Source organism: Delphinus delphis, chromosome 19, assembly GCF_949987515.2.
Source record: "Delphinus delphis chromosome 19, mDelDel1.2, whole genome shotgun sequence".
Lineage (NCBI taxonomy): Eukaryota > Metazoa > Chordata > Mammalia > Artiodactyla > Delphinidae > Delphinus > Delphinus delphis.
Window position 1 is genome coordinate 53,545,831 of NC_082701.1, and position 26,364 is coordinate 53,572,194.

Here is a 26,364-nt window from a genome sequence, read left to right on the forward strand (position 1 = left end):
GTGATCAGAATGGCACTGGACTTCAAAAGAGCAATGCGGCAAAGACTTTAAAAATTGGAGAGAAACGAAATCCAACCTAGAATTCTAGATTGGCAAGATTTGCAATTAAGTGTCAGGGTAGGAATGCAAAAGTCTAAAACAATATATATATAAACTAGCATACGTCTTTTTCTCTTTTTTTCCTTCCAGAAAGCAACTAAGGGATATACTCCAACAAAATTAGATAGTAGTTCAAGGAAATGAAAGACCGAGGACTCAGAAAAGTGGGGAAAGGGGATGGAGGGATGTCCCAGCTGACAGTGTGGCTTCAAACCTAGAGATGGAGCAGAAGGATGGAGGTCTCAAGTAGTGATGTCTCCTGAAAGAGGTTCGAAATGATAGATTATCTGATGGCTGTAAGCACATGAAGATAATGTTGAGAAATATCTTACAGAGCTTTTGGTATTTATGGGAAAAGTTAGCCACAAGTTGAAGGGAAAAAACAACCTTAAGCAAATGAAAAATAATGAGGCAAGCTCTGACTCCAGGCAAAACAAAAAGATGTACAAGAAAGAAAATACTTATGACAATTACTGGTTAAGCCATTAGCACTATTTACATAGAGATAATAATAAAAACACCTGTGATACACACTGTTGGTTACCTTGCCAGTGTCTACACTCCTTTCTTCCTTGATTCCAAACCTCAATTTTGTTCAGGCAGCAATGTGCCTATCTAAAAACTCTTGCAATGTTACATTACCTTGCAGTTGGAGGTGTGTGACACAGAGCCTGCTAATGAGACATGAGCTAAGTGTTCCTAGGAAACTTTTTCTTTTTTTTCTCCTCTGGCTTCCCTTCTTCCTTCCTTTTTTTTTCCCTCCCTGAAACATGGGTGCAACATTGGAGGTGTAGCAGCTGTCTTGTGACCATGAGGACAAAAACTATGAGCCTAAAATGGGAGAACAGAAAAATTAAAAAAGCCTGGGTCCCTAAGGACATCTTAAAACCACCACATCAGCTTTTGACTGCCTGAAAGCCATTGCTAGGTGTGTTTTCTGTTACTTGCAGCCAAGCACATTCCTAACTGATATGATAGTGGATATGGACAAACCTCCAAATTGTGATATAACTACAACAGAAGAATGAGAGCAGAGTAAAATGGGTATAAAAAAATCCTTTGCTGGCAATATAAGAAGCTAATATCATTGATCATCTGAGGTCTGTTTATGTCCATTAATTTTAACACGTTTCTTACATATAAGAAACAGCCAAAAGAACTGAAAAATGTTGCCTTTAGAATGTTGGATGGGGATGAGGGATAAGGACCTGACATATTTGTTATATGAGAAGTAAAAAAAAAATTTAGACTGTGCCCATGCTTAACTTTTTTTGATTAAAACATTAAATAAATTAAAAAGTAAAACAAAAAACTTTGTCTCCCATAATGTCTTTTACCTTAGATTTTTTTACTTTGTCTTCTATTAATATGGTAACTTCCATTTTCCATATTTTTCCTTTTTCATATTTCAGCCATGTCTTTTCCCATGCTTTTATCTTAGTCTGTTTGGATCATTTTATTTTAGGTATGTAAATTGTAGACAGTACATACTCAGGTTTGGGGTTTTGACCCCATTGGTTTTGTCTTTTAATAGAAAAGCTTGATCCATTTGCTTTTATTGATACAACTCCTATGTTTGATCTTTGTTCTGTCATCTTTTTCTGTGCTTTCCACCTTTTTATGTTTTCTTTGCTTTCTGGCTTGACAAGTGGATTTAGCGTTTTGAAAGATGTATTTCGTTTTAAGCTCTACTGATTCTTATCTTTAAGGTTTTTCAAAAATGCATTTCAAAAGGCATTTCTTAAACTGTATTTCCTTAACAGTCTGAACCAGGACTGAAATGTTAATTCCTCCAATTATTATGTTTAAAACAGTACACAGAACTTTCCTGCCTACTTTCTTTTCTGCTTTACTTTTCTTCTTTTTCTTTTCTTCTCCCTCATGATCCACATTCACCTTCTTTTCACAACATATTTTTGAGAGTTTTACATTCTGTCAACTATTTCATACTTTTATTCATGTAACAAACCGTGTTCCATATATTGTACTAGATAATAAGCTTAGAGAAAGGGACACAATTCTTGCCCCCCAGGCACTTGAAGGTGACTAGGAAAGCGATGGTAGTCCAGGGAAGTGGCATAGCAGAGGTCTGCCTGTGTTATGGGGGAGAAACTAGGAGAGGCATGAAACCTGGACTGGCTTCTCAGGGAAGACTTCCTGGTGGAGGGGGCACTTGAGCTGAATCTTAGAGCATGTAGTCCAAGAGTGGGGAGAAATCTTTCTAGCAGAGGGAGCAGCATACGTAAGGACAAGGAAGTAAAATGCCTTGGGTTGTGATAACTACAAACAGCTCAGTGTTGCACGAACATGGTGGCTGGTGAGAAAGGAGAAGGTCAGGGGGGTGCAACGAGAGATTCACTCACTAGGTCATAGATGGCTTTGAACGTCCCTCTCAAGAAGAATGCTACTGAAGAATCCTAAGTAGGATGCAGATGGGACTGGGGGAGGGTAGCAACGAGGATGGAAGGTGGCAGGCCTTTTATGAGGACATTTATAATGAAGGTGATTAAAATAAAGAGAAAGTGATGGAACAGGAGAAATCAGTATAGTCAGCAGACCTCAAGCCTGTGACCTTGAAGTGACAGCAAGGAAGTTACCTCTCCACATGCTACTCCAAACTCTCTGGTCCAATTTTTCTCCAGCTCCAGACAAAGCTCCACTGGAAACGGGATATGACTTTCCAGTTGATACCATGAAGAAATATCAGCTCACTGGTCACAATCCAGTGACCAGTCCAGTCCCCTGGTCACAGTCCAGTGGTTTGAACGAGCTGTCTTTTGAGGAGTAGGAGATTCGGGCAGAAGATGGGAGAAGACGGAAGTCACTTCAAGCCCAGTTTAACGAGTCCAAAGAGGTGACAGAGAAACCAGGTAAGCCCCTTTCCGCTGCCTCAAATTCTCACACATCCCTCGGGAAGTCTTTCATTGTTTAAACAGAGATAATTTAATAAGGTATGGCAATGTTAGGAGTTACAAGCAAAAACATGGTTTCTTAGTTCAGCTCTGGGTTTTGCAGGGTAGAGTGACGTGGCTATGTAAGTGGTGTGGTTATGAATAGATGAGAGAGGAAGTCTTTAATTTGGTAATCCTAATACACGTACATAACACCTTCTGTTACTGTCCTACAGCCCTTCAGTATTTTGTTCTATCTTTTTCATTCTTTTTCCTCTTTGAACGTCAGTTTTTGAAGTTTCTATTGATGCCTTCAAGCTCATTGATTCTTTCCTCGGCCGAGTCCAGTTTATTGATGAGTCCATCAAAGGCGTTCTTCATTCCTGTCATGGTGTTTTGATCTCTAGCCTTCCCTTTTGATTCTTTCTTGGAGTTTCCATCTCACTGCTTCCATTCCCAATCTGCCAATCTGTTCTTGCATGTTGTCTACTTTTTCCATTAGAGCCCTTGGAATACGAATCATAGTCATTTTAAATTCCCAGTCTGCTAATTCCAACATCTCTGCCACATGTGAGTTTGGTTCTGATGTTTGCCCTGTCTCTTCAACCCGTGTCATTTTTTGTTTTGTTCCATTTTTTGTCTCTTAGTATGCTTTGTCATTTTTTGTTGCAAGTTTGACGTGATAAACTAGGTAAAAGGAACCCAGTACTGGTTCCTGCAGAGTTTTCTTCTCCTGATCTTCAGCTCCAGTAAGGTGTGATTCTTTGTCTACCTGTCTGTCTCTTCCATTTGGGGGTAGCAGTTTGCCCTAGGATGTCAGTTTTCTGATTGATCTAAGAAGAGTTGTTGATTTTCAGTTTGTTCATATTTTCTCCTGTGTGTGGGCGGAAGAATTGAAGTCCAAGTTCCTTATATGTTGGCCTGGAAACCCAAAGAAGTCCTTAATTTGGAATTTTATTCCTCAGGAGTTGATAAAGAATACTAAGGAAGCAGGTTTTAGAATTTTAGAAGGAGAGGTTTTCGGCATGACAGGAAAGAACGAGGCTTTTGCCTTCAAAGCAGGATGCTTAACTGTATCCAGTCTTTTTCTCAGAAACACAAAGAACTTTAGAGGACTCTCCCTCCCATTTTGCAGATAAGCACACAGAGGTTCAGAGAGGTAAAGTGATTTTCTCAAGATCACACAGCCAATGACAGATCTGGGGCTTGAGTCCAGGTCTCCTGATAATAATTTCAGTGTTTTTTCCGGGACCCGTAGGCCTCCCTGGTCTATGCTCCTGGGGGTCCTTCAACCTTCATCCACAGAGATGATGGTCACGACAACAAGGAATCTGGAGGAGGGGGGTGTGTAGCCTCGTAGAAGGGTAGGCGAGGAGGAAATACTCAGATGATTCAGATCTGGAAAGAAACATCCTGAGTGTAGCAAGAGGTGTTTTGAAAAGGAGAGGGACTCGGTGGCTATGGGAATGTGAGAGTCACCTTCCCTCTTGTTCCGTGGAGCTCGGCACCCCTCCCAAACCTGACAATTGTCTGCACACTGGTGCCCTCTAGTGGCCTGAAGAAAGATCATTTCCCCCAAATTTGACGACATTGGAAACTTGAAGCTTGAGCCCGGGCAGGGAAAGAAAAAATGTCCCTCCTCCGTCCCTCACTTTGGTTCAGAGATTTGTCTAAGCAGGTGTTTACTCTTTTACCCTTTAACTTCTTTTTGTTAAACAATCCAAAGACATTTAAAAACACGTGTGAAGGAGAACATTACCCCATCTGGAGAACCATATGCACCCAAGTGTGAGGATGGGGGGAAGGAAGCCATAGGAATACACACAAACACAGCCAGGATGTGCACACACAAACACACATTCCTGGCGTGGGTGAAGGCGTTGTGGATCCTAAAAGTTATAAAATTGGGGAATATCCCCTTGAAAATAAAAAGAATATAAAAGTACAAATTCAAAACTAAGCCCAGAGCTTTGGAAGAGTCCATTCATCAGCTTTATGGTGATAATTCCTGCACATCCCCATCTGTCCGTGCACACAGAGAAGAAATGAAGGTAGAAAGCAGAGCTATTTCGAATTTTCACTACTGTCCCCCAAATCCTGTATATGCTAAGAATGGTCCACCTCAGTGAAGTCACCTTGGAAGGCAGTACAATTATTCTTACCATGTTACCATTGTTCCAGAGGTGTCTGGAATTGTTCCTTTTAATTCAGATACTGCCTTCAGATACTGTGGCGTATTCCTTGGGATGTCGTTAATGATGACTTTTATCATTTAAGTGCAGATTCTTTGTGTGTGTGTGTATATGTGTGTGTGTGTGTGTGTGTGTGTGTGTGTGTGTGTGTGTGTGTGTAATAGCCAAATCCACACAGATAAGTACTAAGAGGGGTACTCTAGCTGGCCGATGCTGGTTTTGGTCAAGAGTAAAGGGTCTTTTTAAAAGCTATGAAACTCTCTGCCCTTTCATTGCTTCTATACTATCCTGTGAAGACATCTCCCTGAAAAGGAGCTGCAAAATGATTTTAGCGATGAAACAATCATTGGACTAGGTGTCTGTATGGGGTGGCCATGAGGCTGCCTCCCAGGCTTCCACCTATAGGAAGGTCAATTGACAGGGGCCCAGCTGCAGAGCCGGGGAAGCCACCTGTGCACACGAAGACCAGGGCTCCTGCCAGCTCAGACCCGCATGCAGCCGGGGCACAAAGGCAGACCCCTTCCTGGCGCGGACTCCTGGGGTGGCCAACCTCAGCACAGAAACATCCCCAGACTTTGCTGATCCTTTTGCAGATGACATGGCAGCCTAGGACATTTCCATCAAACCTTCTCTCTTTCTGTCCTTCACTCAAGGTCAGACTTCTGTGTCACAGTCTGATGGCTCTTCCAGCTTGTCTGGTCTGCTCCCTGTTTTTTTCCCTGGCAGGCATTTTTCCTAAAAACCCTTGCACAGTTAATCCTGTCTTGGTTTCTGCTCCTTGGAGGACCAGACCAGCTTTCCGCAGTGATGACTTTGAAGAGCAGTACCATCTGAGTTTTGTCTAATGTCTGCGTAACTGTAAGAAATAATCTGGCCCCATTCTTTTTAAACGTCTTTAATTGAAGTATAGTTGATGTACAATACTGTGTTAGTTGCAGGCATACAGCAAAGTGATTCCGTTTTTGGTTTGTTTCTTTTTTTGGCCACGCGGTGCATCTTGTGGGATCCTAGTTCCACGACCAGGTATTAAAGCTGGGCCCCCAGCATTGGAAGCTCAGAGTCTTAACCACTGGACCACCAGGGAATTCCCCCAAAGTGATTCATATATATATGTGTGTATATGTGTGTATATATATATATATATATATATATATAATTTTTCAGATTATTTTCTATTACAGTTTATTACAATATATTGAATATAGTTCCCTGTGCTATATAGTAGGTCCTTGTTGTTTATCTATTTTATATATAGTAGTGTGTATGAGTTAATCCCAAACTCCTAATTTATCCCTCCCCCCTTTTCTCGTTGGTAACCATAAGATTATTTTCTATGTCTGTGAGTCTGTTTCTGTTTTGTAGATAAGTTCATTTGTATCATATTTTAGATTCCACATATAAGCGATATCATATGTTATTTGTCTTTCTCTGTCTGACTTACTTCACTTAGTATGATAATCTCTAGGTCCACCCATGTTGCTGCAAATGGCAGTATTTCATTCTTTTTTTATGGCTGAGTAGTACTTCATTGTGGATATATACCACATCTTCTTTATCCATTCATCTGTCGATGGACATTTAGGTCACTTCCATGTCTTGGCTATTGTAAATAGTGCTTCCATGAACATTGGGATGCATGTATCTTTTCGAATTAGAGTTTTCTCTGGATATATGCCCAGGCGTGGGATTGCTGAATCATATGGCAACTCTGTTTTTAGCTTTTTGAGGAACCTCCATACTGTTCTCCTTAGTGGCTGCACCAATTTACATTCCCACCAACAGTGGAGGAAGGTTCTCTTTTCTCCACACCCTCTCCAGCATTTATTATTCATAGACTTTTTGATGATGGCCATTCTGATCAGAGTGAAGTGATACCTCACTGTGGTTTTGATTTCATTTCTCTAATAATTAGTGATGTTGAGCATCTTTTCACGTGCTTGTGGGCCCCGTTTTTTATGTTCGACAACTGACAATTTTTAAACTCCACCCCTCCCTCTACCCCTTGTACCCCACATCTGGGGAAACTGATAAGAAAGCCTCCTTGGCGCCAGCAGGAGAGTGAAACCCAGCTAGCCCCAGCCCCTGCCTGAGAACTCTCACCCTGGCCCCATTCCTTAACTGCCCTAAAAACCCAGGCCTGGCGCCCTTCCTCCATCTCTGAAGTTATTTGGGGTCTACTTAAGCGTACCGCTCTGCTCTCCCCCAGAGACCTCAAACCCCTAAGTAATAAAACTTTTCATACCTTCTTGGTGAATGTGTGGCATCATCAGTTCTGACATCCGAACCAAATTGTGGGAGGGGATACGCGTATCTCTGAAGGGTGGTCATAACAGTAACACGGTGTTGTCAGTTGCCACCTATTGCAATTGGCTACTCAGGTCCATGGCTGAAAACAGCTGTTACGAGGTACCCCACCTTCTCACTTGCTAGGACCACCGGCTCTGTGTTCAGCCCCATTCCTTCAGGGCGTGTAGAAGGATGCCATTCAGTAAAGAGAGTACCACCCACCCACTCCTCACACACAACGGCAACAGGAAAGGAGGCGACAGGGAGAGGAGGTGGCATTTTGAAGGAGTGTCAGTTCGTGAAAATGGGCTCTAGCCTGTTCTCCACAACGCTAAGAGGGAGAACAACTAGGAGAATCCAGGGGGTTCAGGAAAGTGCCTGAGCCTTCTTTCCCTCCACTAAGTTGGGGACTGGAGATCATCTTGGTCAAAAGGGGACAAGAAGATGCCTCCTGCCAGCGCTACAGAGGGCAGAAGGGTATATGCCAGTAGGGAACCAGTGACCCTCCTCATTTCACGTGGCAAACCTGTGTGTTTCCTGACCAGGCGTGAAGGATAGAGCTCCAGACAGCTTGAAACCTGGTATGGCGGCCCCATAGACAAGATGGGATGGCTAGACAGTCTGGAGTGGCTACTGGGAGGAAGATGAGGGACACATCACAACTAGGAGTTGAACCCAGGGAAACGTGCAGGGGGCAGGGCTGCCTAGGGCTCCCTGAAACACCAACAGGTACCCTCCCTCAAGTAACCAACATTCCTTTGGAAACTTGACATTCAGGCAGAACCAATGGCTTCTGGCTACTGAGTGTTAGAGAGGAAACAGCAGCCAACAGAAAGAAGCAAGCTTCCCACTGGACAGCCAGGAAGGAGATGCTCCAACCCTCTCCCTCCCCAGGGCCCCAACAGCAGCTTGGTGTGTACCACCCTCCCTGTTCTAAGCCGCTGTTGTTGACTTTGGCCCCTGTAGTTGGGGGAAGAGCTGGGGGATGGTGGAAGAGGACTTTGGAATGACCGTGAAATTAACAATTTCAAAAACAACACAGAGTCTGAGAAAGGAAACCAGAGTGACAGAATAACCCAAAGGGACCAAAAAGTTATGGAATTCAACTATGATGCCGTGAAGGGAATCTGCTATCAAGTGGGGCGGAGGTGGGGGGGGGGAAGGAGTTAACCCAAGTAGCAGCAGAAACTGAAAAAACATATGGATTTTTGTGATTCTATTCCAGTGAGTTAATATCCTTCTCTAAATCAGCAGCATGTAATTTTTTAAAATACAAAATCAATCTTTAAAGGAAATAATTAAACATCACCTATAATCTGCTGCCTGCTAGGTATACACCCACAGTTCATTGCTTTCACATTTCTAAACAACGTTCATTTAAACAATAGGTTATGTGCATTATTTCCAACCTCTGTGCTTACGATGTTCTTTCCACCTTGAATATCAGACCTCATGCTCCAGCTCTCATCTCTCAGTGTAAAATCTTATGTTACTAGAAAAACAAAACCATCCTTTTTCTCTCCATTCAGAGTCTGGGGAAGAGAATGCTCTTGGCTGGCTAGGAATTTAATCTCACCTTGTAATTAAGAACTAATTACAAAGCCCCTGTTAGGTCTTAGTGTAGTCATGAGGGCAGTTCTTAAGAGGCATAAAGCTGGAAAATGGGCCCACTTCTTATTTCCAGCAGGCTCTAGGGGGTCCTAGTTTGAAGGGGTGGGCGCGCTTACACTGTTCAAAAGTAAATGATACGAGGTGTTCATTACACAGAGAGGCAGCTTTGAAAGCATTGGGGATGTAAGAAAAATACTTCTCTTCCACCTTCTGGGTTTAGAGTGTAATATCTCTGATAATTAATATTTATCCTTGGGAAAGGCAGATGTGCCCATGGTGGAGGCCGAATTGGAAAGAAACCCCACGGCTTTCCAATGAGTTATCAATAGAACAAAGAGGATGGTCAGCAACTCACTACGTACAGAGGCCGCTAGGGGAAGAGGAGTGGCCCCTGGTAGTCCCATGGTTACGGCTTCTTGCTCCCAGTGAAGGGGAGCCGGGTTCAATCCCTGGTCAGTGGACTAGATCCCACATGCATGCCACAACTAAAAAGGTCCTGCGTGCCGCAGCTAAGACCCGGTGCAGCCAAATAAATAAAATAAAATAAATATATTTTAAAAAATACTCATAGGAGGGAGAGTAGAAGAGGATCCACAACGAGGAACAGACCCCCAAACGGGAGAGCATGGCTAGGAGCTGGGGGAGCACAGGAGGGCGTTCCCTGTGTGGGTTTCATTTGGTGAGCGTTTTTCCCTTGTACTAGGGTGAAAGGCATATTAAGGTTTTAAATATCTGTGCTCCTCTGTTATGTAAATGTCCTTTGGGTACTGCAATCCTACGTAACAGTTGATGTATATATACACACATACACATATATATGAAAGTAGTATATACACATATATGCTTATATATGTGTAAAATAGTGGTGTTACGAAGAACAAAGAAACAGGCTAATGGAGAGAAGCAGGGCCTGCCCAGTCCCCCTTGTGAGCTTGGCCAGGCCCAGGGAGAAGTGTCCTAGCTGGGAGATGCTTTCCAGCAGCATGTTCTGGGAGCAGCGGCAGGGCTGGGATCCGTGGGCAGGAGAGGAGGCTGGCGAGGCCTGCAGCCGAAGCCCCCCCCCTCCCCTGCGTGTACGAGATGAAGGTGCCCTTTCAAAGTGGGAAAAGGCTGACATGCTGGTTACTCTAGTCACTTCCCAAGGCTGTCTTTCAAATGCCGCATCCTTTACTGAGGCCTCCCTGAGCTCATCCAAGCTAGAAAGAACCCCTCACGCCTCCGAAAGCTGAGAGCCCTTGATTTGGTGGCTCTTACCAGTATCTGCTTTCAGTGAGAGTCCTTTACAAAGTAAGTCCTTGCCCAGATACCTTCGTTCACCTTCATGTTCCCTGGTGCCTGCCCCCCTCCCTCACTGCTTGTTCTCTGGCTTGTTCTCTGGCTTCTGTTGGCCCATGGGGGGCCCTTACCGTAGGTGGGAGGGAGGTGGGGGTAATTGGTCCCCTAGTTCTTTCTCTTGGAGGTCACCTCAAGGTTAACTCTCTCAACTGAAGCTCGCTCCCTTCAAGGTGGCTGCACCAGAAGACTCCGTCTCCTTCCAGGTTCCAGTATCCACTCCACACCTTAGCTCTGTAGGTCCCACGGAGGATAACACCTTGGTGGCTACTAGCCCAGGCCCCCACACTCTCCCTTATGCTCTCCCTATATTCGTTCCTTTGTAACTAGTTCTTCAACTTATCTTAATCTGTGCGTACCAAGTGTTTCCAGTTGAGACCCTGCCTGATACACTCCCTTACTAAATACATGGGGGGCGTACCAATAGATGTTTACATTATGCTTATTTCTGAACCAAGGCTAAAACAGAGTCTTGAATATTATAGGTGCCCGGTAAACTTTTGTTCAGTACTATGTGTCTAGAACGGAGTTTCTCAACCTTGGCACTATGGACACTTTAGGACAAATAACTCTTTGTCGTGGGCAGGGGTCAGGGGGCTGCTCCCTGCACTGTAAGATATTTAGCAGTATCCCTGGCCTCTGTGTACTAGATGCCAGCAGCACCCTAACCCCATTTTTGGCAGCCAGAAATGTCTGCGGACAGTGCTAAATGCCCCTCCCACACGCACCAGGGAGCAGAATTGCCCCCTGTTGAGATTCACTGCCCTAGATGTTCGCTCCTTTTGTCATTTCAGCATGCATGTTACAAAAACCAATGTCATTACTTCATAGCAACAGTTCATAAAGTACATGTATGTGTATACACACATACATGAATGAACGCACACATTGGGACCCACAAACACAAAACACTTCAAAGTCACATAATCTGACATGTATAAACATACTTGCACACGTGAAAATGTATTTGGAAGGAATTCTCAAAGTTAGGATATCAAAGACATTTTTTCTTATTTTTAAAAACAAAATCTTTACTATCAAGTGGAAAAAAAAAATCACCCACAATGTGGAGATAACATTAAATGAGATTCTTTGAACTTTACAGAGATTCATGAGCTTAGATCTTCAAAAGATCACAGGCGTAAGCATAAACGTGGTGTGCTAAACGGTACATGAAATAGAAAATGATAAAGAGAAACAAGGTGCTTCCAGGTACAATACTGAGAGCATGTGGGTCTCATGATCTTCCTCCCTCCCCGCCCACACCTAGATATTCGTTGAAAGGACCGCGGCTTGCAAGAGAAGTGTGTTAGGGCCCTCAAAACCCTTAAAGCTACTGTGTTGGTCTCCGTGTATGATCTCAGGTTCCCCCGACCTTCTTTCTGTTATAACCACTTGCTTCCTTTCCAGTTCTTTCTCTCTCCCACCAGTGGATACTGTGTCAGCATCTTCATGTTGCACAAATCCAGGGGACACTATTCTCTTTATTTGGGAGCTTTCCTATGCTAGCACACTCTCTCTTATTAATAACAACAACAATAATAGTACAGTGTCTCCTCCTCCCCCTGTTAGAGGGGTTGAGGATAGTGTAGGGCTGTCTGGAGAAGTATTTCAAAGTCCTGGGTGTGTCCTGGATGATGGAGGAAACTTTCCCAGAGTTCTGGTGCATGGAACTGAGCCACAATCCCTGGAAACTGTGTCCTAAGACTCAACGAGGCAGTTTAAAATCAGGTCACCGATTCAAACAGAGCTGGACAGAGAGGGAGAGTCAATGTATGAAGCCATTGAGATCAGCCATGATGGGAGCCAACAAAAGAAAGGTCTGGAGTCCGTGAGAAGAAGCCTAAGATCATTCGTGAGCCCTGGGAAGTTCTAGAGGCAAGTGCACGCCTCTGTGGTGGCTTTCTGTGTTGATCCCCAAGTAGCTGATAAGAATGTGCTGGATTTAAAGGGATAATAATGTAAAATCAACCATGATAACAGCAAGCAACTTAACTGAATTTCCACCAATCAGATGCACCCAAGTGACACTTTGATTTGAAACAAAGTTAAGAGGAAAGTGTGGGTCATACATTTTACAGAGAAAAACAAAGGTAAACAGCTTTCGAAACATGGCAGAGGTAATTGCTTCTGCTGTGTTTCTCACCCATAATTGTTCCTGAACTTAACCTGAAGCCTGTTCTATCAGCCTTTCCAAAGATTTTCTAAGTTACTAAATACCATTTAATAAATTCCTCCCTACTTAAAATAGCTAGAGAAGATGGTATGGTCTACAACTACAAGTGTAGCAATCCTTGGATTTTAATTCAAGCTGTGTGTGTGTGTGTGTGTGTCTGTGTGTGTGTCCTAAAATACCACATTAGACAATAACATGAATTGGGAAAAAACACAATTGGTGTTTGGGTTGTCTCATCCTCTGGCCAACCCCATTTGGAGAGGGATGGCTAACTTTATTACCTTTTATTGGAGGAAAGATACAGTAATAGGTGAAAGCCTTAATCATTTGGGACTTTCTTATTTCAGTGCACAGTCAGTATTGTACAGTATATGACAATACAGTATAGTGGCAATATAGATTGAAAAAAATACTGATTTCCATTAACCTACATTTTATGCCATTGAATTTTTGGTCCATATATATATATATATATATATATATATATATATATTTTTTTTTTTTTTTTTTTTTCCTTTTGGCCATACCACGTGGCTTGTGGGATCTTAGTTCCCTGACCAAGTACTGTACCTGGGCCACTGCAATGAAAGCGCTGAGCCCTAACCACTGGGCCACCAGGGAATTACCTAGTCCCCTCTTATTGAATGATTCCCTTTATATTAAATATCCAGAAGAGGCAAATCCATGCAGACAGAAAGCAGATCAGTGGTTACTAGGGACTGGGAGGAGAGGGGACTGGTAAGAGATTGTTTAATAAGTGCAGAGCTTGCTTTTGGGGTGACGAAAACATTCTGGAACTACATGATGATGAAGGTTGTGCAACACTGTGAATGTACTAAATGTCACTAAAGGTAAATTTTATATTATGTGTATTTTACCACAAAACCCCAGAAAACTAGTGGGATGCATACCTTTCAAGAAATTTGAGAAAAGAATAGGTTAAAAGCATATATGACATTTGCAGATAACATGATACGATACATAGAGCATCCTAAAGATGCTACCAGAACACTACTAGAGCTAATCAATGAATTTGGTAAAGTAGCAGGATACAAAATTAATGCACAGAAACCTCTGGCATTCCTATACACTAATGATGAAAAATCTGAACGAGAAATTAAGGAAATACTCTCATTTACCATTGCAACAAAAAGAATAAAATACCTAGGAATTAACCACCTAAGGAGACAAAAGACCTGTATGCAGAAAACTATAAGACACTGATGAAAGAAATTAAAGGTGATACAAACAGATGGAGAGATATACCATGTTCTTGGATTGCAAGAATGCACATTGTGAAAATGACTATACTACCCAAAGCAATCTACAGATTCAGTGCAATCCCTATCAAACTACCAATGGCATTTTTCACAGAACTAGAACAAAAAATTTCACAATTTGTATGGAAACACAGAAGACCCCAAATAGCCAAAGAAATCTTGAGAAAGAAAAACGGAGCTGGAGGAATCAGGCTCCCTGACTTCAGACTATACTACAAAGCTACAGTAATCCAGACAGTATGGTACTGGCACAAAACCAAAAATATTGATCAATGGAACAGGATAGAAAGCCCAGAGATAAAACCATGCACATAAGGTCACCTTATCTTTGATAAAGGAGGCAAGAATATACAGTGGAGAAAAGCCAGCCCTTCAGTAAGTGGAGCTGGGAAAACTGGACAGCTACATGTAAAAGAATGAAATTAGAACACTCCCTAACACCATACACAAAAATAAACTCAAAATGGATGAAATACCTAAATGTAAGGCCAGACACTATAACACTCTTAGAGAAAAACATAGGCAGAATACTCTATGACATACATCACAGCAAGATCCTTTTTGATCCACCTCCTAGAGAAAGGGAAATAAAAACAAAAATAAACAAATGGCACCTAATTAAACTTAAAAGCTTTTGTACAGCAAAGGAAACCATAAACAAGACGAAAAGACACCCCTCAGAATGGGAGAAAATATTTGCAAATGAAGCAACAGACAAAGGATTAATTTCCAAAATCTACAAGCAGCTCATGAAACTCAATATCAAAAAAACCAACCTAATCCAAAAATGGGCAGAAGACCTAAATAGACATTTCTCCAAAGAAGATGTACAGATTGCCAACAAACACATGAAAGAATGCTCAATATCACTAATCATTAGAGAAGTGCAAATCAAAACCACCATGAGGTATCACCTCACACTGGTCAGAATGGCCATCATCAAAAAAATCTACAAACAATAAATGCTGGAGAGGGTGTGGAGAAAAGGGAACACTCTTGCACTGCTGATGGGAATGTAAATTGATACAGCCACTATGGAGAACAGTATGGAGGTTCCTTAAAAAACTAAACTAGAACTACCATATGACCCAGCAATCTGACTACTCAGCATATACCCTGAGAAAACCATAATTCAAAAAGAGTCATGTACCACAGTGTTCACTGCAGCACTATTTACAATAGCCAGGACATGGAAGCAACCTAAGTGTCCATCGACAGATGAATGGATAAAGAAGATGTGGCACATATATACAATGGACTATTACTCAGCCATAAAAAGAAACGAAATTGAGTTGTTTGTAGTGAGGTGGGTGGACCTAGAGTCTGTCATACAGCGTGAAGTAAGTCAGAAAGAGAAAAACAATTACCGTATGCTAACACATATATATGGAATCTAAAAAAAAAAAAAAAAGGTTCTGAAGAACCTAGGGGCAGGACAGGAATAAAGACGCAGACATAGAGAATGGACTTGAGGACACGGGGAGGGGGAAGGGGAAGCTGGGACGAAGTGAGAGAGTGGCATGGACATATATACACTACCAAATGTAAAATCGATAGCTAATGGGAAGCAGCCGCCTAGCACAGGGAGATCAGCTCAGTGCTTTGTGACCACCTAGATGTGTGGGATAGGGAGGGTGGGAGGGAGATGCAAGAGGGAGGGGATATGGAGATATATGTATACGTATAGCTGATTCACTTTGTTATACAGCAGCAACTAACACAACAATGTAAAGCAATTATACTCCAATAAATATGTTAAAAAAAAGCGTATATGACAAATGTTAAAGAAACGTAGAAGAAAGAAAAATAAATATAAAAGCAAAAATTTATGGCAGAGACAGGATCAGTAAAGCTATACTTTGGACAGAAAGGGGAGCCTAATAAAACTGACACATGTCTAGTAAGATTGATCACTAGAAAAAGAAGGAAGGCACGAATATCTAATGTCAGGAACAAAATAGGGCACGTCACCAAAGATCATGCAGAGAAAGGAAATAAGAGAATATTATCAACAGCCTTATGTCAACACATACTAAGTTTTAGATGAGATGAATCCAGAAACATATAATTTATTAAAAGTGACCCGAGAGGCAGCACAGGGAACTATATTCAATATCTTGTAATTGCTGTACGTCTGAAACATTATAAATCAACTGTACTTCAATTTTAAAAATATAAGACAATAAAATGCAAAAAAGTGACACAGGAGGAAATAGAAAATCTGAATATTTTAATAACTTAAAGAAAATGAAACCAGAATTTTAAATGTTCTACAAATGCAATTGTAGGAGCAAATAGCTTTACTGGCAATGACAATCTTGCACAAAGATTGAGAGAGACTACTCCCCAGTTTGTTTTATGACGTCAGAATACCTTAACAAATACCTGACAAGGTCATTATGAGAAAAGAAAATACTCATTTGTGAGCAGAGAGGCAAAAATCCTAAAGAAAATGTTAGCAAGCTGAATCTGGCAATATATACATATATATGTATATATGTATATATATTTAGCATATATATCATAATATAAGTATTTGAGTTTATTTCAGGAATACATGGTTTAAGTAAACATTTAAAAATCAACATAATATACCACATTAACAGAATAAAGGGAAAAATAACAGATGTAGAAATGTCATCTGGAAAATTTAAACATTTGTTCATTAAATTGAAAAAACAAAAACAAAAATCTTAGTAAGCAAGCTAGGAGTGGAAAGTAAATTCTGTAAGCTGACTAAAGATATATAGATATAATCTTTTAAATTTATATATATTTATATTTAATGGCAAATTATTGAGAGTTTTCCCTCTGAGATTAGAAATAATACCTGCCATAAAACAAAAAAAAAATTAAAATATACACCTCACATTAGCATGAAAAATATCAAATATCAAGGATTCAATCTAACAAAAGTCGTATAAAGACTTCATTGCAGAAAATACAAAAAGAGAAATTAAAGAAGACCCAAATAAATGAAGGGATGTACCGTGCAAATTTGAAACAATATTTTTAAGATGTCAGTTCTCACTAGATCAATTGATAGATTCAATACAATCTCAAGGTTTTATTTTGGGGGGAAAATTGGGAACTGATCCTAAGCTTTATGTGGAAAAGCAAATGGCAAAGAAAGTTAAGACACTTTCAGAGATGAAGGGTGGGAGCCTGACTCCACTTGATATTAAGAATTATTATAAGAGATTAATTAAGACAAGGATAGACAAATAGATCAATGGAATAATTAAGAGCCTAGAAATAGAATCATGCATGAATGGACAGATGACAGATGTGGCGCCACAAAGAAGGAAGCAAGGGTGGGCATTTCAGCCAATTGTGCTGGAACAATTGGATATTCATGTGCAAATGTAAGGGAAAGGACAGAAAATTTTGGTGTTTACCACACATACCATACCCCAAACCAACTCCAGTTGGATTTAGAATGTTAGGTGTTCAAAGTAAAACAATGGAACATCTAAAGGATGGCTCTTCATAATCTTGGGGTAGGTGACGTAAAACACACACACACACTGCTAACCAAAAGGAAAAGGTTAACCTGACTATCTTCAAAAATTAAGAACTTCTGGTCATCAAAAGATGCCAGTAAGAAAACAAATAAAAAGGCAACCCAAAGACTGGAGGAATATATTTGCTGCATAAAGTCAAAAAAGGGCTTCCATCCAGAATATTTTTTAAAAAAATAACTATTATAAGTCAAAGAAAAGACAGTCTAACAGAAAAGTGGGCAAGAGACTTCAACATGCTCTTAACCAGGTACAAAAGAAGGTTTCCAAATGGCCAATAAACACAGAATGCTCAGCCTCATTAGAAATCATAGAAATGTGAATTAGAGCAGCAGTGCAAAGCCGCTGCGTACTTACGAGAACTGTGGCTGAAATTTGAAAGGCTGACGTTACCAAGTAGACGAGAACAGGGAGCAACTAGTTTCTAAATTTATAAGGAATATAAATTGGTACAACCACTTGTGAAACCTGGCATTTTCTGCTAAAGTTGAGGATTTGCATTCCCTGTAACTCAGCAATTCCATTTCTAACTATATACTTAACAGGAATGCAGCAGGAATCACGTACAGGAATGTTTGCTGCACGACTATTTGTAACAGCCCCCAAACTGGAAACAACCCAACGTGCATCAGCTGCAAAAACGGATAAACCACTTGCGGTATATCCATCTATTGAAATACCACCAAGCAATGAAAGGAAAGCAAAGCACCAGCTAGTGAATCTCTCAGTGAAAACACATTTAAAGCTATCTGACAACACACTGTTAAATAACAGAAGGCAGACGCAACAACAAAAAATGCATATTGGGGCTTCCCTGGTGGCGCAGTGGTTGAGAGTCCGCCTGCCGATGCAGGGGACACGGGTTCGTGCCCCGGTCCGGGAAGATCCCACGTGCCGCGGAGCGGCTGGGCCCGTGAGCCGTGGCCGCTGAGCTTGCGCGTCCGGAGCCTGTGCTCTGCAACGGGAGAGGCCACAACAGTGAGGCCCGCGTACCGCAAAAAAAAAAAAAAAAAAAAAAGCATATTGTATAATTCATTTATACAAAGTTTAAGAAGTGGCTAAGACTAAAATGTAGAGTTTAGATAGACATATGTGATGTAAGAGACATATATATATATATATCACACACACACACACACACACACACACACACACACGGGATAACCGCAAACATCAGGAGAATGGTTCCCTTTCAGGAGGGAGGGGTGGGCACTGCTTGGGCTTAGGCGTGAATGGGGCTTCTAAGGTGCTAATGATGTGTTATTTTCTTACCTGGGTGTTGGGTCCATGGGTGTTTGGGTACCAGCTTTGTGATAAAATTTTGAGCTGTCTGTCTTTTCTTTTTGCACAATTTTTCCTGTGTGCTATATATTTCATAGTTTAAAAAAGTTTTTAACACCTTCACTGCCTTCTCAAAGTCAGGGAAAAGAAACCAGATTTGTTGGGCCCCTATACGTATTAGGCTGTGTACCAGGCACCTGGCGTGCTTTATCTTATTGAATTCTCATAAAGAGCCTACAACAGCAATATTATTCCTGTTTCACAGCTTAAGAAACAGAGGTGCAGAGAGGTGACTAAATAGCAGACACTCGGGTAGCGAGTTGTAGAGCTGGAAGGCAATCTAAGCGTGTCTCACTCAGCCAGGTTGCATCAGAGAGTCTGTCTTGAAAGGACTGAGAGCAAAGGATACTGAGACCAGCGGTTCAGGGAGGAGCGTAGTGGGATTTAAGCCACGTCCTTTGGAGGACTTCTCACTTCTTGTTAGCAATTCAGCACTCTGGCCAATGGATAAGAGACTGCTGTTCACAGACCTTGAGTCCACACCCTGCAGCCAGTGCCGCTGGCCTCCATCTCTATCCACACACTCCCTGGGCTGCCCTTTGGTGACCTCAGTCTCCTTCAGGTCACCAGTGATGTTCTGTGATGGCTCAAGACTGTCTTTACTCTTTGGACCTCTGCCTTCTTATTAGCTTTGGTCCCTTTGGGAACTTTTAGGCTATGGAACTAGGATACAAGGTTGTTCAACAGTTAACCATTATAATAAAACTGTATGACACCTTGTAGAAGCATGCCTTTTTATTCTAACCCTTTGGCATCTGGGGTCTTGCTGACAGCGGAGAGATTGCCCCTCCCAGGGCTGGCCAATTCCTAGCAATAGCAAACAACTCACCTGAGTGCACCTTTCATAGGCAAAGTAACCAATCCAGGGCCCATTCTCTCCAACCACCTCCTTTTTGGAGCTCTTAACACTCCAGACCACCATCCACCTGCCCTAATCACCCCACTGGGGGGCCAGGTACCAGACAACTAGGACAGCCCCTATGCCCTAGAGTCCACCAGCCAATCCTTATACCCCACTAGGGGCTCAGGAAGCAAACTCAGAGTATCAGTGGGCTCAGACAAATATGAGATAAATTAACCGAATTGAATTTTGTTTTTTGTTAAGAAACAACTTTCAACTTCAGTAAAATGTAAAGATCTTATTGGCTTTATTCAGTGATTCATGAATCAGGCAGCATCCCATCTATCAGATAGGAAGGAGCTCTGAAGGGCTGCACAAAATGAGAGACTTTAATAGGCAGAGGGGCGCAGGACAAGGAAGTTTCCAGCAAAGAGTGGATCGTATCAGGCAAGGTCACCTTCCTTTGAGGGAAGGAAGGGGTCCACCAGGCAGGTTACCTCACTAGTTCTGACCAGGTGATCCCAGACAGACTGGTTAAGATTACATTCCACGGGGAAGCTGAAACTGCAACTAGTTAGGTATTAAGTCTAGGTTTGGTGACATAGGCTTGGCACAAGAAACTTGATTTAGGGCCTGTGGTCTGTTTTTCACTAATGCTGAATGAGGCCAGAGCATGCGTTAGGGGTGTTGCACTCTGTGGTACCCACGGGCACACCTTGAAGAGGAGGGTAATGACGATTGGGTTGATGGTGATTGTGATGTAATGTCTTACATCTCATTCAGCACCTATATTTGGAGGAAGAACTGAGTTTAGAAAACTTGAAGGCATATAGAGGGGGATTACGACTAAGAATCAAGCATTCTGGGTGTGGGGCGGGTGATATTTACACATCTTAGCATAAACTGCTTGGAAAGTGCCTTCGAGGCAAGAAGACCTTCTTGGGAGGGAAGGATGTGACAGAAAGCATACTATGGACCTGTCCAGGCATCTGTTCCCTCGCCCTGCTCCGTGATCCATGCCTAAGCCCCAAAAAAGAGATTGAAGGTGAAAATAGAGGCAGTTGCTCTTCTAGATTATTCCAGGCACACACAAGGCTGCTTGGAGGCTCAAATGATGAAGGAGAGCAGAGAGTTCGGTGGGCATGCTCCCCGCTTCTGTGCAGAAGCAGCCCAGCTCTCATGCTGAGGGTCAGTGCAGTGGAGCAGGGGCTCAGGGCGGATGTACTCGCCTTGAGGGCCCTGCAGCTCTGCTGAGCCCGTGGGCAGCCTGCTGTGTAGGTCAGCAACACTCTGGAAATCCCTGGCAGCCTCAGCAGGCCCCTTGGTCATGATGTCAACAAGAAGCTCAGGGCGGAGGAACTTAAGAAGGCTAATCATGAGCGCCCCGGGGGACCTGGGCACTAACGGTGGGGCTTTGGGGAAGTTACAGGAAGCAGATGGAGAGCAGAAGCCAGCAACTTGGGGTATCTAGTTCCCACGAATGCAGCGTCATGTCTAATCCCTGGTTGGGACGTCGGGGGACAGAAGCAAGGATCTGAGACAGCCCTGACAATTCTTCCTTTCAAGTTGTTCTCTGATTCGTGAGCCAGGAAAACGAAGGCAGCCCCGGTGCTTGAGACCACTTGAATTTTCATGTGCTTCCACCCTGCAGAACACCTTTCCCAGGTTGCTCTCTGTAAGAGAAATGAGAGTGCCTCACAGCCTGAGCTGGCCCATAATTCACTGGCAGATGAGCTGCTTGGATCTGGAGGGCGGCTGGGGTACTGGGGCTCTTGCTGGACGCCGTGGACCGGGGCATGGGATGTGAGAAGAGGGAAGCATCTCCCTGCCCCTGTTGACCAGTTTGGGGCCAATTAGCGTAAAAGGAAAACAGCTTAGTTGGCTGCTGGATAGGCAGCTCCCCACTCCCCAGTTTTTCTGGAAAAAAAGTGGTGCAGGGTAAACGTTGCCGGACAAAGGGTGTGACTGCTGCTAAAACCGCCAGAGCAGAGATGGTTGACTCTGGTCACGTCCTCTCAGCCCCCCAAACACCCTCCCACCGAGGCTCACACACCAGACACCTTCCACTCGAGTCCCAAAGCCCCTCTTTCTCCTGCACCTCCCAGGTAGAAAGGACTTCCTAAGACTCTGGTGTCTCTTTCACTAAGTCAAGGAGCGAGTTACTTGCCTGAGTTTGTGGCTGTCTGGCACATTCCATCAAAACAGTCCTGGTTTCTGGTCTAGTGGTGCTGTCTGAGCACAGCTGTTCAACAGACAAAAAACTCAACTGCAGAAACCCTAGCATACAAACAGACTGCCCTCACAGTCTCAAGTCTATGACAAGGTTGTTTTTCTGGCTAGGAACACTCATCTTCCCAGCCCCCATTGCTTTCAAAATGGTATTGTATTGAGAACAAGAACAAAAATCCCAAAGGAAATGGAAATGAAAAAGAAAATTCACCCCGTATTGCTCCACAACAAACACATCCTTTGTTTTTATCTTCCAGCTTTCTTTCCATCACACACTCATAAGCATGGAGTTTACCGAGTTGTGATCATAGCAGAAAGTTAGATTCTGCCATGCTCACTTACTAGTATACCATTTTTTCAAGTTCTTACACAGTTTTTCTAATTATAATGTTAATGATCCCATAATATTCCATGGAGTTGATGTTCTATAATCCACTTCATATCTCCTAAATAAAATGGAGTCATTCTTCAAGGTGCATCTCCCACATCTTTGGGAAGCCGTACGTGGACACCCCAGGCCTGGGAGACTGTTTCCCCCTCTGAACACGAGAGCATTCTCTCTGTTTTCCAGTTAAATTCCAATTTGGTTCCCAAGTCCATAATGTTTATTTGTGGTCTGCAAAATCACCCTCATGCTTGCCCTATACAATGAAAGAGCAAAAGGTAGGCGAGGGCCCTTTCCTGGCGCTCGACCCTATAGTGTGCCCAGCACTAGGTCTTGGACAGGTCTCAGTCCTGCTCTGTAGGGTGATGGGAGAATGGGAGACCAATGAAGCTGCTGACCCTTTTGCCCTTGAATCTCAGCCTGTACCAAGTGTTGCTCGCTGGGGTTCCCCGAAAGCTGTGCCAATAGTTCTCCCACCAAGACCCCAAAGTGGAAAAAAAAAAAAGTGATTTCCCAAAGTGGGAGATCTCTCAAACCTAGAAACAGATGCAGACGATGGGCAGGCAAAACACATGACCGTTATTCATTCAATTTTTAACAATTAGATCGATTCGGGGCAGTCAACGTACACTTGTACACTGTACACAATGTACATTGAATTGATAACGTACACTTCAGACAGTTCTGGCAAGTGTACATGTTATCAATTCAATTCAATTCAGTATAACCGAGTCATCTTTGAGCAAGGGATTTAGAGTCAGAGATACTTGCATTTCAGTCCCACTGTTGCCAGCCCCAAGCTGTGGAATTGAAAAACAGTCACTTAGTCTGTAAGTTTGTCAGTTTACTCATTCATAGACTAGAGGTGGTAACAGCCACTTCAGTCAAGTCTGCTACAACCCAAACAAAAGTACAAGCATCTAAGCACAGCACTTAGCACAGTGACTGGGAAATGGTACATTCTCAGTCAGTGAGAGTAACTAGTGATAATAATAAAGTTAACAGCAACAGAGGCAATCTTAAGAGCGGAAATGGTGGATGTACAACGCTGGCTTCTGAAGGACAGCCTCGAGTCCAGCAGATCTCTTCAACCAGGTCTCTTCCCCTTCTGAAGATGATCCTAGCATCTGAGAGCTGTGATGACAAGCACATGCAGCCCAGAAGAATATGGCTGTTCCCATCAATAGCATAGTGACAAAATAAGTATTGTAGTAAAAAAAAATCAGGGGTGGAAAGACAAAACTCTATCTATAAAATGACTTGGTTTAGGTCTCAAACTCTCATCCCCCCTTGATGGTAGAAAATGTAATCTTACTGATTTAAGGCAATTCATTCACTGCTCTTTAAAATTTAATCTCACATAAATGCTCAGTTAATTTTAAGGTTATCCCTCATCCCTCCTCATCTTTCTGGACATGAGGGTGATTTCACGGGAGGGGACGGAGGGGATGGAGAATGGGGCATGTACCCTCCTGGTGTGAGCAGATGCCCCCGGTAGGGGTGGCTGAGGTGTAGCTGGCGATCCCTAGCCTTGGACCTCCGCCCCTGACCCTCCAAAACTCAGCGCTGTAGCCGCCGGGTTGTCATCACTCCTCCCCAAGCCTTGTTGTGCTGTGCAGACTTTTCTGCATCTAGGTTGCTCTTACACTTCTGCCTCCTCTCCTGTAATGCAGTTGCTCTCACTCCTTTTCGGGCAGGGTTTAGCGATTCTCCAAGCTCCTCTTTGTCATCTCTTGTTGATGAATAAAATTTGCCCTCTTTCTCCAGGCTTCACCTCTTGATCTTTCTAGAAACCAAGCTTTCTAGAATTCAAAACATCTTTTTTTTTTTCTTTTCAAGCACCTGGTTCTTGAAATAAAGATGTATGACACTCAAGGTTATTATATCTGCTATAGATTAATTAGAAGTTTGAAAGCCCTGAATTTGGCTCTTCTGTTCACTTTGTACATCGGTACCCTAAGAACAGTATATATGGAAAACTTTTTCTTCAGTGTGAAGAGAAAGGTAGAGGGTAAGAGAAATCAAACTAAATCACACACATAAATATCAAAATATTACTCCCTGCAGATAAAATTACTTCTGCTCATACCTTCTGCCTATAGCCCAGAGCTAGCCCAGAAACTAGCCCCTTGGGCATCCCCATGTACTTTGTGGATGTTTCACTCAAAAAGCCAGGGACCAGATGGAAGTCACAGAGTGTCTAAAGTGGAATCTGGATGTGCATGAGAGGAGGAGAGGTTTTCTGCCCGGTAGGGAGGTTATCTGCCAGGCTTGTTTCTGAGCTAAGATGATGGGCTAGGAATGCCTGTGAAGGGAAAACAGAAGCCTTTGTTACCCACGTAGGGCAAGAGGATGTGGATAAAGGATTAGGAAATCTTCCAAAAGTTAGAGGCCACTTTGCTGCACTTGGCTAATAGTAGACCTGCTCCCTTTAACATCTGCCAAGAGGTTGGGGAATAGAGTCTGCCAGACTCAAAACAGATGATCAAGTGAGTGGTGGCCTTGGACTCGGAAGGTGTTTATTTGAAATTCTCTTCCCAACTTTCCTTGTTGATTGTAAGAAACTCTGCTGCAGATATAGTGCCCCATGTTATTCGGGCAGAATCAAAATCAATAGGAAATTAGTTTTTAAGCTTTATTATAAAGAATAATAAAAAATGCTCATGCAATTATGGAGGCTAAGTCAAAAATCTGCAGAGCCGATGTCCCAGTTCAACTCTGAAGGCCATCAGGCTGCTGTAGGACCAGGAAGAGCAGACGACCCAGTTCAACGTATCAAGCAGGAGAATTCTCTCTCCCTCGGGGAAGGGTCAGCTTTTTGTTCTATTCAGACATTCAACTGATTGGACGAGGCCCACCAACATTAGGGAGGGCAATCTGCTTTATTCCGTCTACTTATTTAAATGTTAATTTCATCCAAAAACACCCTCACAGAAACACCCAGAATAAATTCGACCAAATGTCTGGTCACCCTGTGACCCAGTCAAGTTGACACATAAAATTAACCATTGCAGGTCTTTTCTTCCCAGTTATGTTGCCATGCCCACCACCGGCAGCTTCCTGCAATCCTCAGTGACCCCTAACTTACAAGCTCAAACCTTTTCTCTAAGTCAGGAGAATCGCTGTGTGCAGAGCCATTGTGCCATTTGAGCCTCTGTCAACTTTGCCCACCCTAAGTAGCACCCCACTCTCCACAACCCCAAACTTCTCTCCATCCCTCTTCCATCACAAAGTCTTCAGGAAACCAGTACACAAAAGTGTCAAGTTCAAGTGGAAAAGTCCTTGGGAAGGAGAATCTCCGGGGCTCTGTGGTAGAGCCACAGTTTGAAGACAGAGGTCCTGACTTCAAGTCCAGTGTCCTTTCTGTTTTGTCCGCCTATAGCTCCCAAGATTGAAATCTAGCCCATTGCCTCAGCCCCAAGAGCAACAAAGACAAAAGCCATCAGCTGGACACTCTACTGGAGGCCCTGCAGCAATTGTGCTCACAGCCTTATAACAAGGAATTGGCAGTTATGCTGGGAGCAATTACCAGAGCTTGGTAACATCAGCTCAGATAAAATTAGATTTGACCTGAGAGATTGTTCTAAACACCAACTCAACTGCCTTTGATGTTCTGAATCCCATCAAATTGCACATAGTTCTCTCTTCCTGGCTTTAAAGTCAGTCTCTTCATCAGAGAAATGAAAAAGATCTGTTTTTTTGTGGAAACCTTTAAAGCTCTTTCCCTGGAGGTGTTGTAACAGGCTGGTAGATGTGGCATCTGCCAGTTGTATGAAATACCCCAGCACTGGAGGCGGGGCTATTAGCTGACTTAGCCCAGAGACAGAGAATGTTGAAAAGGACAGTAGTTGCCCCTTAGAGATGGAGAGACGGAGAAGTCACGTGATCTGCCCAAGGTCAAAATACCAGAGCCAAGACCTCAGCCTAGATCTTCAGTCCTCTGCTTTCCTCCTCTTTTATGCTTTCCTAATGACTTCTTATACCTGGGGCAAGGTTTGACAGAGTGCTTTCAAAACTGGGGGGAGAGAGCAATTACTAATCGGCGCAGTCAGAATTTGAACTCTAAAACTTTGATTTCAGAATCTGTTGCCTTTTCTTACTACAATAAATAAAGGAAGCATGCAAGGAAGAAAGGCAGGTTAGGAGGGGGCAGGGAGGCAGTGAGGCAGGAGGGAAAAGG

The 26,364-nt window shown here is 42.9% G+C and overlaps 1 protein-coding gene across 3 annotated transcripts in view; it reads left to right on the forward strand.

The window, feature by feature from the left end:
- The window catches only part of ADPRM (ADP-ribose/CDP-alcohol diphosphatase, manganese dependent), a 390,622-nt gene that overhangs the window by 316,116 nt on the left and 48,142 nt on the right, over positions 1-26,364 (forward strand). For all 3 annotated transcript variants that reach the window (XR_009516969.1, XM_059997159.1, XM_059997160.1), the window contains one exon: positions 2,742-2,969. The gene's annotated coding sequence lies outside the window, so the exon portion shown is untranslated. The remainder of the gene's footprint in view (positions 1-2,741; positions 2,970-26,364) is intronic.